Genomic DNA, 8,861 nt, shown 5'->3' with positions numbered 1-8,861 from the left:
TGACACCCAGAACACCTGTGGCCTAGCTAGGTACCCTGACATCCAGAACACGTGTGGCTTAGCTAGAATTCCCTGACACCCAGAACACATATGGTCTAGCTAGGGTACCCTGACACCCAGAACACGTGTGGCTTAGCTAGGGTACCCTGACACCCAGAACACCTGTGGCCTAGCTAGGGTACCCCGACACCCAGAACACGTGTGGCTTAGCTAGGGTACCCTGACACCCAGAACACCTGTGGCCTAGCTAGGGTACCCTGGCATCCAGAACACCTATGGTCTAGCTGGGGTACCCTGACACCCAGAACACCTGTAACCTAGCTAGGGTACCCTGACATCCAGAACACCTATGGTCTAGCTAGGGTACCCTGACACCCAGAACACCTGTGGCCTAGCTAGGGTATCCTGACAACCAGAACACCTGTGGCCTAGCTAGGTACCCTGACATCCAGAACACCTGTGGCCTAGCTAGGGTACCCTGACATCCAGAACACCTATGGTCTAGCTAGGGTATCCTGACAACCAGAACACCTGTGGCCTAGCTAGGTACCCTGACATCCAGAACACCTGTGGCCTAGCTGGGGTACCCTGACACCCAGAACACCTGTAACCTAGCTAGGGTACCCCGACACACAGAACACTTGTGGCCTAGCTAGGGTACCCCGACACACAGAACACCTGTGGCCTAGCTAGGGTACCCTGACATCCAGAACACCTGTAACCTAGCTAGGGTACCCCGACACACAGAACACTTGTGGCCTAGCTAGGGTACCCCGACACACAGAACACCTGTGGCCTAGCTAGGGTACCCTGATACCCAGAACACCTATGGTCTAGCTGGGGTACCCTGACACCCAGAACACATGAAATAAAGAACACAAAGTAGGCAGGTTGTAACTTAATACAACGTCAACTTAACAAAGATTTGTGCCTGAACAGTATTTTTTTGAAAAGTTGCAATGTTACAAAACCATTAAGGTTTTTTTTTTCAGGTTATATCTGTTAGTGATAATATACTATCCATACTATTTAAACAAATATAAAAAACATAACTTTTGTAAAAGTTTTCCTGTATAGTTGCAGTTGTAAAGTGGTTAGAAGATATAACTTATTTATCGACAAAATATGTATTCAATCATTTTTTTTAAATTGATATTACAAAATGATAAGCGGAGATAAATTGATGATTTCATTTAAAAATCACTACACATCTCATAGACTGATAAATACTGTTCATATCGTCCCTCTTAGAGGACATACGATACACAATAAACTGAGTGTATATAACGAGTATATCACTCGTAATGATAGAGCTAACATTATAGAATTATAGAATAGAGATCGAGACGTTTATATAGAAGACATTAAATGTATTTAGCATAAATTAGTGTCCATCCATTGAAGAGCTGTGTTCAATGCCATTGCGTTAATTCCTATATCTCGCTACCTCTTCAGTTAGTCGAAATGTTTTATACGAATAAGGAGTTTTTGCATCGATATGTTGGCATTAATTTATGGAACTATACTTTTATGAAGAATTTTTAACAGAAAACTCCCTTCGCTTGATATTGCTTTTAAAATTTGGACGAACTTAGCTACGTGCGAACCTCTAACTATACTAAAATTCTGAAATTTTAAGAATAAAACATCGTGGAGTGTAACGCCTTGGCCTGGCATTTGTTTGTTTTTGTTCGAGTTATCTCCCGTTGGCCGGACTTGACTTCCGACTATCGCCATGCGACAAATAAACTACTCTTTATCAAGCGATTTCTATCCTTTATGTTTAGATAGAGGAGCCATAAGAAATAAAAAGTTAGAAAAATAATCCCGAAAGGTTTGATTTGATAAAACACATGCCTTTGCGGCACACTACCGTCATGAGAACAGCTGATGGTTTAAAAAGCATTGATTACCTTGTTTATCAAGCGTAACTTTACAGTTTGAAAAAATCTTTATCGTTTGTCTAAAACTATCCACTAGCTGCCTTATACTACATCATTTACCTTTTAAGGATATTTTAAAAGAAATCTTTAAATTGTTTTATTGTCCGATAGATACTTTGGGGTTATAGTTGACATAACATCCAGAAGGGTCAACGTAGGGAGGCCATTGAAAACAATTAAAGAAAAGGACCCATACATTTTGATAAATATGTTCAGACTCAAACCCTGTACTTAATCTTATAAAAGTGTGCTTGTCTATGTAATATATCACACTGTTTGCTGGAGAGATTTCAGGTACTTTACTCCAGATACACGGAGCGTCGATTAGACTTGCATATTAATTAGCCACCAATGCAATTAGGTCATTGTTTTCTGTCACATTTAATGGCTGGACATGAAACTCATTGCTAAATGAGTTCCCTGGGATGAACATCGTTAAACACACAAATGTACTAGCACGTTAACATGTGCTGTTGAGATGAGTCCGTCAACGACACGAGTATTCAAGGTTGATAAAACAGTTTTTGATTTCCTAATATTCTATCTCTCATACCTATAACCTACATGTACCTGATGCTGCACATTTCAACCATTTTTAGTTCGAATTACGGGTTTGTATAATGTCGGTATTGTCTTTTTCCTCGACTGTCAATCTTCCTAATGTCTCCCTTGACAATGCCTCACTTTTGGCCTTTAGTTGAGCGTTCGCCCCTGTGAGGAAGGCTTTGGGTTCTGTCCCCTAGCCGAGACATACCAGAGTCTTTAAAAATGGTAGTTGCTACTCCCGCTTAGCGCTCAGCATATTTGGAGTGGGACGACTGGTTTGCCCGTTGTCAGTATAATGTGACCGGGTGGGGTGTCCTGCTGGGTGTCTTCGGCAGTATGCTTCAGTGAGTTGCACTATAAATCGGCAAAAGTTCCGGCCTATCACAAGGAGACTTAACACGAACATACCGCAGCCTCCCAAAACACACATACGCACTCACCACACGAATGCATGTCGCACGCACGGGAGGCTGTCCTTAAATTACCTTAGCTGTTAATAGGACGTTAAACAAAATAAACCAAACCAAACCAAATCAATCCTTTTAATTCCATATTTTGATTTGCATGTTGAATTGTTTCGTGGCGTAAATAACGTGTTTTTATCAAAATGACACGAGGACGCCAATATTGGATATTTTACTATGTTGAATCAATCTGAGGACAATACCGGTAAACGGCACATCTCCGATCACTAAATAAACTTCAGTACACGTTTCTATGTGACAAAATTAGAGGCTTTCCGACTTTATTTCTTGAAAACAATTACAAAATATGTATTTAAAAGACGTTTTAAAACTCAACCTGAGAGGGAAATGTATGGAATATAACGGCAAATCTTCTTTGTAAATCGCCGCTGCCTTTGAAGATATCACTGTGCGGCACTGTGCACGTGCTTGTTTCCTTGATGTGTCAATCAAATTAGACTCCACTTTATAGCGGGGACTTATTGCGGGTTGCGATTAAATAAATAATATTTAAAAAATGAGGTTTTAATATCACTTTTCAGCGTTTTATAAGGAAAATAAAATGAAAAACTCAACAATTCCAACAATCTGCAATGTGTAAAAAATCTTTTTCTATTAGCCAATTTTTCTGATCTCTCTGCGGGCAAGCCTCTTTAATATAATGCTCCAGACCAAATTTCATCAAAATTCATTCAGGCGTTCAGGACTTGTAGCTATTTAAAGGAAATGTTGACGGACGGCGGACGCTGTTCCATTGCACCATTCGTGGCAGGTGAGCTAAAATTGTGACTCATATTGCATTATGTATAATTATTACATAATACGTTTGATTTTCCTTAAGTATACACATAAGCTATATTATACAGTTATTGTATGGGTGTGAGGGAAATAGCACTTTTATTGTCCCCCGAGACATTAACTATTTCCCGAGGCGAAGCCGAGGGAAATAGTTAGTGTCAACGGGGACAATAAAAGTGCTATTTCCAGAAATACCCATACAATAACTGTTTATTATACCCACATCTAAACTATTCCATTATGTTCAAGACTAGTTATAAAAGCAAAGTCTGTTTCAATGATCAAATTTTAATGTAAATTCGTCGTCCCCAACAGTCCTCTCAAACGCTTCTTCATCCATAATTTATAATCGTGTAGATGATGTTCCTGTAGCATTCACTCGAACGATTTTAGTAAACGCTTACGTTTTCGAAAGAGTTTTCCTTATATAAGAGATGGCGGTAGAGACGATCCGAAGAGATATGACAAATGCATTGTCCAATCAGAATGGACAATGCAAAAAAATCCGCGAAAATACGAATGCGCTCATTCCGGGTAAATAGCACTTTCGACTATTAACCTGGTAAAAAGTATTTTTGAAGGTTGTGGTTCAAATACCATTTCTATTGTCTACCTTTTATGTAGTGTAAAATAAGGAAAGGTATAATAATTTAAACTATTGCATGGCTAAAATGACTATTGCACGGTCACGTGCGAACTATTGAACACATATGACGCTTTGAAATTTGGTCACGTGCGAACTATTGAACACCTCTGACGTTTTGGAATTTAGTCCTACCCTTTCAAGCGTCGACGACGACAGTAATGGCGACTTCTAGGCCTACAGGAAAGTCGAGATTTCGGCGATTCTAAGCGACTTTTAGTGATTTTTGGTGTCACAGATGAATCGATGTCGAATAGTTGTGTTGATATAGATCTACCAATGATTATACGAAACAGAGAGGCCGTGAATTACGTATACATAAATATATCACAGGCGTCTGCATCTGGTAAGTACATGTATTTAGAGCTGTTTAAAAGGGGTAGTTTGATTGGTCGACCATCATATAACTAGTAATGTTAACAAAGCTGTTGTCCAATCAGATTGCCCGTTGCAAAACCACTTTTAAAGTATATAGCCTATTTCCGTTTGATAGTCTATGCATCGTCGGCTATTACGACCGCTTTTGGTCAATGTCCTTATCTTTAAACAATTGTTACACGATTAAATAATAACATGTGTTGATATTTAAGGAATCTAAACCAAGGTAGGTTACTGAAGTCTATGTACATATCATGTTTAATTGAAGCTCAACCCGAATTCCGACGTTTCAAGTGTTATTCCTTGTTGATTTAGTAAAAGTAGGGGCTAAATTATTGTCTTTTCTAGAATAAATATAAACCAGATGCAGACGCCTGTGAAAATATATATAGTGTTTTGTATCTTATATTACATCCACTAGACAACTGCAACGACTAAAAGCTACCCCACCCCAAACAAAGCTTTACATCTATAATGCAGGTTGTATAGATAATGTTAACTTGTGCCCGTGTGTTTAGGGACATGTACATCACTGAAACACAAAGTTGTCTGGTCACGTTGTAGTTCACGGAGGCTGTCGCCTAGTTGTCTGGTCCTGTTTTAGGTCAAGGAGGCTCTCGTCAAGTTGTCTGGTCCTGTATAGTTCATGGAGGCTGTCGCCTAGTTGTCTGGTCATGTTGTAACTCACGGAGGCTGTCGCCTAGTTGTCTGGTCATGTTGTAACTCACGGAGGCTGTCGCCTAGTTGTCTGGTCCTGTTGTAGTTCATGGAGGCTGTCGCCTAGTTGTCTGGTCATGTTGTAGTTCATGGAGGCTGTCGCCTAGTTGTCTGGCCATGTTGTAACTCACGGAGGCTGTCGCCTATCTGTCTGGTCCTGTTGTAATTCACGGAGGCTGTCGCCTAGTTGTCTGGTCATGTTGTAGTTCATGGAGGCTGTCGCCTAGTTGTCTGGTCCTGTTGTTGGTCATGGAGGCTCTCGCCTAGTTGTCTGGTCCTGTTGTAGTTCATGGAGGCTGTCGCCTAGTTGTCTGGTCATGTTGTAGTTCATGGAGGCTGTCGCCTAGTTGTCTGGCCATGTTGTAACTCACGGAGGCTGTCGCCTAGTTGTCTGGTCATGTTGTAGTTCATGGAGGCTGTCGCCTAGTTGTCTGGTCCTGTTGTAGTTCATGGAGACTCTCGCCTAGTTGTCTGGTCATGTTGTAGGTCATGGAGGCTCTCGCCTAGTTGTCTGGTCCTGTTGTAGGTCAAGGAGGCTGTCGCCTAGTTGTCTGGTCATGTTGTAGTTCATGGAGGCTGTCGCCTAGTTGTCTGGTCCTGTTGTAGTTCACGGAGACTCTCGCCTAGTTGTCTGGTCCTGTTTTAGGACACGGAGGCTCTCGTCAAGTTGTCTGATCCTGTATAGTTGATGGAGACTGTCGCCTATCTGTCTGGTCCTGTTGTAATTCACGGAGGCTGTCGCCTAGTTGTCTGGTCATGTTGTAGTTCATGGAGGCTGTCGCCTAGTTGTCTGGTCCTGTTGTAGGTCATGGAGGCTCTCGCCTAGTTGTCTGGTCCTGTTGAAGTTCACGGAGGCTCTGCCCTAGGTGTCTGGTCCTGTTGTAGGTCACGGAGGCTCTCGCCTAGTTGTCTGGTCCTGTTGTAGGTCATGGAGGCTATCGCCTAGTTGTCTGGTCCTGTTGTAGGTCATGGAGGCCTTCGCCTAGTTGTCTGGTCCTGTTGTAGTTCACGGAGGCTCTACCCTATTTGTCTGGTCCTGTTGTAGGTCACAGATACTCTCGCCTAGTTGTCTGGTCCTGTTGTAGGTCACGGATGATCTCGCCTTGTTGTCTGGTCACGTTTTAGTTCACGGAGGCTCTCGCCTAATTGTCTGGTCATGTTGTAGCTAATGGAGGCTCTCGCCTAGTTGTCTGGTCTTGTTGTAGGTCACGGAGGCTCTCGCCTAGTTCTCTGGTCACGTTGCAGTTCACGGAGGATCTCGCCTAATGGCCGTAATGAAAACTCAAAGTGATGTTGGAGCGATCATCTTTTTTTTTTTTTTTTTATTACCGAGTGATAATACATACACAATTCAATGTATAATATGTGTACAATGAATCTTACAATTTGCAAAATGATAATGACCCCAGTGTTGAAGTTTCCTTGTCATAGACACATCAATCCATATGTTTAGGAAGGGTGTTTTACGATGCTATGTTGAATGTATTATTGTGATACTATGTTATTAATTGTGAGAGGAAGCACTCTTACGTGGTCTGCTACACACCTGTTTCTTCTCCGGTTATGTGCATACAAACTTTCACTTCCGGTATCGGAAATCTTTATATTTTTACACGCAAGGAAATCTTATCCTCTGGTTTGGTAACCTATTATAATTTAATTTTGCTATAATCGTGATTTTGTAAGCTTCTAACATCGTTTTTATTAGAAAATAAGTAACATTTTCTATGTCTCGTAGTCCCGCGATTTACGATCCCTTCGAGCCTCTCGGACTTTTTCATACTGCGTAGCGATGTAAACAAATGGTGGCCCAGTTGTGTTTTCCCCTGGGACACAACAAAATTTTCGATAGGGTAAGGAACATCCAATCATTTTGAATCAAGCCAAAATTCTAATATGTATATTGGAATCCCAGATAAACGTTCACTTTCAAAAATTCTGTGTTACTGTACAGACCACGTAGGTTGCTGCTTTGAAAGTTGGCAGCTTCAAAACTCTATCTTTAAAAGGTTACAGTAACGATATGTTTTAGACCCGAAAAATCTTTTATAATATTATCATGGCAGAAATTAATATGAGGAATTTTCTAAATATACCAAATGATGTTGTTCTCAGCGAGGAAACAGTTTCAAGACTTCGGGACATTGTTAAAAGTTCTGCATCTTTAGGCCAGGCATTGTTCTGTATTCGCCTGTACTGTGCCGCATTTTGTGTAGGACAGGCAAAATTAATAATTAAGGCGGTGAAGCAGACCTTCATCCCGGAGCAAGCCCAACAACCCGGCAAACAAGCGTCTGACAAGGAAGAGGACAATGACCAAGATCCTAACAGTGATCATGATGACCTTTCCCAGGATCAGGACATTCTCGTGAGTCCTATCCAACCTTCGCAGAACACGAGGACAGCAGGGAGGTGGACCAGTACTACAGAGACACCAGCACAGATATTGCAAGGTGGGTACTCATGGCAAGATCCCCAGGTCCACCTAAACTCTCTCAATCAGACTCGTGAGGGTGGGTGTTTGGACATCACTGATTTTGTAAATGGGGGGTTGCAGACTGAGAAGGTTGTGACTGAAAATGATGATTTTCAATTTGTATATAAAACTGGACCACTTAAACCCAAACTTGAAAATATATCTCTGACTCAGTGGTCCAATGCAAATTTGGCAATTTTGTACAAATTAGTCCAGGATAGTATTTTACCCAAAGATAATGTGTTTGACTATCTGTCACACACATCCAGAATCTATCGTTTGATATCATCGCATGAGATGGTGTCCGTCTTTCTGTACGATAGAGAGTATAGGCGCCTTCAACATGCACACAAATTCCGTTGGGGCACTGTGGTGTCCCACCTATCAGATGAGTTTTTACGACTCAGACATTCTCAGCCTTCTCAGTCAGCAACACAGAAGAAAAAAATTTCTTCTAATTCAAGCTCAGCAAAATTTGCTAATTTTACTCCCCAGGGAAAGGAGATCTGCAAAAACATTTAATTCAAAAGGGGGTTGTCTGAGCCAATCATGCAAATATGAACATGTATGTTCTATACTACAGGCGCTTGCATAGAAAACATCACTTTCGATTTTGTTTTGATATGACAGCGGTATGTGTAATGTGTAAGAGGGAAGGTTGGCAACTACGCCACGAGCGAAACGGCACCCCATCTCACTTCAATCGACTAAAAAACACATTTATTCAAACTGACACGTCGCACACTACATACGACCGTCATCAGAAAATATTCATCTTTAACCTACCGTGCCACTCAATACGAATTGTTACATCCAAAACTCCCTGAGCCTGTCCAGATTCTTCATTTACATACGGGGTTCAAAGGTCATGCGATTATATGATCGTCAGTCGTCAG

This window comes from Pecten maximus, chromosome 2 (genome assembly GCF_902652985.1).
Source record: "Pecten maximus chromosome 2, xPecMax1.1, whole genome shotgun sequence".
Classification (NCBI taxonomy): domain Eukaryota; kingdom Metazoa; phylum Mollusca; class Bivalvia; order Pectinida; family Pectinidae; genus Pecten; species Pecten maximus.
This window is presented reverse-complemented; position numbering follows the sequence as displayed.